The sequence below is a fragment of the Ylistrum balloti genome, unplaced genomic scaffold, assembly GCF_031769215.1.
Source record: "Ylistrum balloti isolate Yb309-2 unplaced genomic scaffold, AGI_CSIRO_Ybal_v1 Utg370038, whole genome shotgun sequence".
In the NCBI taxonomy this organism is placed as follows: Eukaryota; Metazoa; Mollusca; class Bivalvia; order Pectinida; family Pectinidae; genus Ylistrum; species Ylistrum balloti.
This window is the reverse complement of record NW_026782097.1, coordinates 289,212-295,211: the sequence shown is the minus strand read 5'-3', so window position 1 is coordinate 295,211 and position 6,000 is coordinate 289,212.

The following is a 6,000-nucleotide window of genomic DNA, read 5'->3' as shown; positions in this document are numbered from 1 at the left end:
ATTATTTTCTGCACCGTTCAATTGGACCTCTGCAATGAGACAAGAGAGAAAGTAAAAAACAGAATGTATTTCCAATAATTTCTTGCTGATTTTGCTATTTTACTTCTTTTTGTGGTGTTTAAAAAATGTTTCCCACAAAACACATGTACCTCTTGAAATTTACAGTTACCTAATATAAACAGTAGGTACCAGATGTAAAATAAATCGCCGCAAAAAGCAATATCTTTAAAAACTTAAGATATTACGACATGGCAGTTCAAACCTAACCTTGGCAACAAGAAAACCTGTCCATTTACATGCCGAATTAGCAACGTTTACATTGAAGTATAACACGTATATAAATAGTTTATAGAAAATCATGACAGCTGCCTTCAATTGCAAATTGCATCTTTAAATGAGCAGCCCACTTTGTTTCGTAATCATAACTGGTGAATTATCTGTACAAAACATGTAAGTTGTGACTAGATACATCATTCCATGTAAGTAATGAATTGTTACGGAGCATTTCTGTGTACACATGCACATGGAAAATGTTTATCTGTGTATGCCATAACATTGTATATTTGCTCCCAGCAAAGTCGGTGGTGTAGAATAGTTAGTGAGCATTCAGTAGTAAACTATCAACGTCGTCTTAAAATGCACCATCATTGACTACTTCACTGACAGCGTTAGGTTATCGGCTACATACGAACTGGAGATGTTTACAACGCAAGAGAAGCGATCTAAAGTACTTTGGTTATGATTATGATAATAATTTCTTTTTTCTATAGACTGTAATCTTTGTGTCCTTTATACAAATATACCAATGTCATGATGGGAATGGCACCTTTGATGGTTATATAAATTGTTCTCATTTGGAAACGTGACTTTACTCATTTACACGGCGGATGTCTGCGATGAAACCGAAGACACTTACTCTTCCGGAACACCTACCCTTTTTCTCCTTATACTTTTTCAGGAGTCTCGGTGTCTATCCTTCTTTTTTGTTTGTCCCAAATGGACAATATTTACAGGAATGTTACGACATGGCAATTAGAGAAATGAACATGAAAACATATACATACACCATAGTAAAGCCTAAATACAGGATTATCTTTCATCGGGAAAAGCTTTCAATACTGTAAAAGAAATAAATGTAAAAAGTAGCTTCTTTCCCGGACTTTCAAAATACTTTTTTAGTCATTATATACGATAATTACACATAGATATACAGCAGATGGGCATACATTATTGTAATAACGTACCAATGTGAGCAAGTCCTCTTGGTCTGCACACTTTGTAAACATGTCATATGCAGATACAAAAAACATTCGTTAGTAAAGTAGGACTATTCAATATCATTCCACTATCTTAATGCTGGTAATAATATTTGATTGGCTAAGAATAATATGAAAATTATCTCGATCACTTTCGCTCTCTGCATCGTTGACAAATTTGAAAGCACAAAGAGGGGAAAATTGACCAATCATGGACTGATACGCTCCTTTTAAAGATTACAAAGGAGCTACATACAACTTCAAACCAAGTATAATATACCATTATGCGAACTAGAGATTCCTTAGACGTACGTCAAATATTAAACTGGTCTTTTCGTTTTATCCACAGTCTGTTGCACATAGAGCCTTCAATTTTGACATGAACTATTTAAGGGGTGTAGAGAGCAACAGTGAATGTAACCCTTGAAATGACGTTAAGAAAATGATTACATTTCGCATAATCAGGTCAACTAGTAACACACAAGCAATAAACGTATTGGCAAGTGGTATAGGTTAAAAAACACTTGATATCTTATTGATAAATCAGCAGCAAAGATGCTAATACATTAATACCAATTATGAAGAAAGACTAACCAACATAGGCTTAGTTATGTAAAAATATCAATAATTTTCTCTTTCTACAATGAAAAGAAATCACATCCTTAATACAAACTAAACTTTCCTATAATGGGTATTGTTATACAAAGATGGAATTAATTTCTTAACATCAGTAACATCTGTCAGGCAGGTAGGTGTATATAGACTTCGTTGTCTTTACATCAGTTACATCTGTCAGGCAGGTAGGTGTATATAGACTTCGCTGTCTTTACATCAGTTACATCTGTCAGGCAGGTAGGTGTATATAGACTTCGTTGTCTTTACATCAGTTACATCTGTCAGGCAGGTAGGTGTATATAGACTTCGCTGTCTTTACATCAGTTACATCTGTCAGGCAGGTAGGTGTATATAGACTTCGCTGTCTTTACATCAATTACATCTGTCAAGCAGGTAGGTGTATATAGACTTCGTTGTCTTTACCTCAGTTACATCTGTCAGGCAGGTAGGTGATTATAGACATCTGTCAGGTAGGTAGGTGTATATAGAATTCGTTGTCTTTACATCAATTACATCTGTCAAGCAGGTAGGTGTATATAGACTTCGTTGTCTTTACCTCAGTTACATCTGTCAGGCAGGTAGGTGATTATAGACATCTGTCAGGTAGGTAGGTGTATATAGAATTCGTTGTCTTTACATCAGTTACATCAGTCAGGCAGGTAGGTGTATATAGACATCTGTCAGGTAGGTAGGTGTATATAGACTTCCTTGTCTTTACATCAGTTACATCTGTCAGGCAGGTAGGTGTATATAGACTTCCTTGTCTTTACATCAGTTACATCTGTCAGGCACGTAGGTGTATATCGACTTCGCTGTATTTACATCAGTTACATCAGTCAGGCAGGTAGGTGTATATAGAATTCGCTGTCTTTACATCAGTTACATCTGTAGGTAGGTGTATATGGACTTCGCTGTCTTTACATCAGTTACATCTGTCAGGCAGGTAGGTGTATATAGACTTCGCTTTATTTACATCAGTAACATCAGTCAGGCAGGTAGGTGTATATAGAATTCGCTGTCTTTACATCAGTTACATCAGTCAGGCAGGTAGGTGTATATCGACTTCGTTGTCTTTACATCAGTTACATCAGTCAGGCAGGTAGGTGTATATAGACATCTGTCAGGTAGGTAGGTGTATATAGACTTCGCTGTGTTTACATCAGTTACATCTGTCAGGTAGGTAGGTGTATATAGACTTCGCTGTCTTTACATCAATTACATTTGTCAGGCAGGTAGGTGATTATAGACATCTGTCAGGTAGGTAGGTGTATATAGAATTCGTTGTCTTTACATCAATTACATCTGTCAAGCAGGTAGGTGTATATAGACTTCGTTGTCTTTACATCAGTTACATCTGTCAGGCAGGTAGGTGTATATAGACATCTGTCAGGTAGGTAGGTGTATATAGAATTCGTTGTCTTTACATCAGTTACATCAGTCAGGCAGGTAGGTGTATATAGACTTCGCTGTCTTTACATCAATTACATCTGTCAAGCAGGTAGGTGTATATAGACTTCGTTGTCTTTACATCAGTTACATCTGTCAGGTAGGTAGGTGTATATAGAATTCGTTGTCTTTACATCAGTTACATCAGTCAGGCAGGTAGGTGTATATAGACATCTATCAGGTAGGTAGGTGTATATAGACTTCCTTGTCTTTACATCAGTTACATCTGTCAGGCAGGTAGGTATATATAGACTTCGCTGTCTTTACATCAGCTACATCTGTCAGGCAGGTAGGTGTATATCGACTTCGCTGTATTTACATCAGTTACATCAGTCAGGCAGGTAGGTGTATATAGAATTCGCTGTCTTTACATCAGTTACATCTGTAAGGCAGGTAGGTGTATATGGACTTCGCTGTCTTTACATCAGTTACATCTGTCAGGCAGGTAGATGTATATCGACTTCGCTTTATTTACATCAGTAACATCAGTCAGGCAGGTAGGTGTATATAGAATTCGCTGTCTTTACATCAGTTACATCAGTCAGGCAGGTAGGTGTAAATCGACTTCGCTGTCTTTACATCAGTTACATCTGTCAGGCAGGTAGGTGTATATAGACTTCGCTGTGTTTACATCATTTACATTTGTCAGGCAGGTAGGTGTATATAGACTTCACTGTCTTTACATCAGTTACATCAGTCAGGCAGGTAGGTGTATATAGACTTCGTTGTCTTTACATCAATTACATCAGTCAGGCAGGTAGGTGTATATAGACATCTGTCAGGTAGGTAGGTGTATATAGACTTCGCTGTGTTTACATCAGTTACATCTGTCAGGTAGGTAGGTGTATATAGACTTCGCTGTCTTTACATCAGTTACATCTGTCAGGCAGGTAGGTATATATAGACTTCCTTGTCTTTACATCAGTTACATCTGTCAGGCAGGTAGGTGTATATCGACTTCGCTGTATTTACATCAGTTACATCAGTCAGGCAGGTAGGTGTATATAGACTTCGCTGTCTTTACATCAGTTACATCTGTCAGGCAGGTAGGTGTATATGGACTTCGCTGTCTTTACATTAGTTGCATCTGTCAGGCAGGTAGGTGTATATAGACATCTGTCAGGCAGGTAGGTGTATATAGACTTCGCTGTGTTTACATCATTTACATTTGTCAGGCCGGTAGGTGTGTATAGACTTCGCTGTCTTTACATCAATTACATCTATAAGGCAGGTAGGTGTATATAGACATCTGTCAGGTAGGTAGGTGTATATAGAATTCGTTGTCTTTACATCAGTTACATCAGTCAGGCAGGTAGGTGTATATAGACTTCGCTGTCTTTACATCAATTACATTTGTCAGGCAGGTAGGTGTATATAGACTTCGCTGTCTTTACATCAGTTACATCAGTCAGGCAGGTAGGTGTATATCGACTTCGCTGTCTTTACATCAGTTACATCTGTCAGGCAGGTAGGTGTATATGGACTTCGCTGTCTTTACATTAGTTGCATCTGTCAGGCAGGTTGGTGTATATAGACATCTGTCAGGCAGGTAGGTGTATATGGACTTCGCTGTCTTTACATCAGTTACATCTGTTAGGCAGGTAGGTGTATATAGACTTCGCTGTGTTTACATCATTTACATTTGTCAGGCCGGTAGGTGTGTATAGACTTCGCTGTCTTTACATCAGTTACATCTGTAAGGCAGGTAGGTGTATATAGACATCTGTCAGGTAGGTAGGTGTATATAGACTTCGCTGTGTTTACATCAGTTACATCAGTCAGGCAGGTTGGTGTATATAGACTTCGCTGTCTTTACATCAGTTACATCTGTCAGGTAGGTAGGTGTATATAGACTTCGCTGTCTTTACATCAGTTACATCTGTCAGGCAGGTAGGTGATTATAGACATCTGTCAGGCAGGTAGGTGTATATAGACTTCGCTGTCTTTACATCAATTACATCTGTCAAGCAGGTAGGTGTATATAGACTTCGTTGTCTTTACATCAATTACATTTGTCAGGCAGGTAGGTGTATATAGACTTCGCTGTCTTTACATCAATTACATTTGTCAGGCAGGTAGGTGTATATAGACTTCGCTGTCTTTACATCAATTACATCTGTCAAGCAGGTAGGTGTATATAGACTTCGTTGTCTTTACATCAGTTACATCAGTCAGGCAGGTAGGTGTATATAGACTTCGCTGTGTTTACATCATTTACATTTGTCAGGCAGGTAGGTGTATATAGACTTCACTGTCTTTACATCAGTTACATCAGTCAGGCAGGTAGGTGTATATAGACTTCGTTGTCTTTACATCAGTTACATCTGTCAGGCAGGTAGGTGTATATAGACATCTGTCAGGTAGGTAGGTGTATATAGACTTCGCTGTGTTTACATCAGTTACATCTGTCAGACAGGTAGTGTATAAAGACTTCGTTAAAAATGAATGATTTTACAGTAGACACGATCTTGATGTCCATGTCTAATGTAAAATCATTTATTTTCGTGGTGATTTTATTTGCAGTGGTTGCGTTGTTAATCTTAATCTACGAATTGCACGTCTCCACAAAATGATAAACACATCAATATAATGTAAAATTACATTTTATATATGTTTCATGTTCACTTTAAAAAGAGTGGGAAACGCTGCCTGTTACCATTAATAAATGATAACGAAACTATAA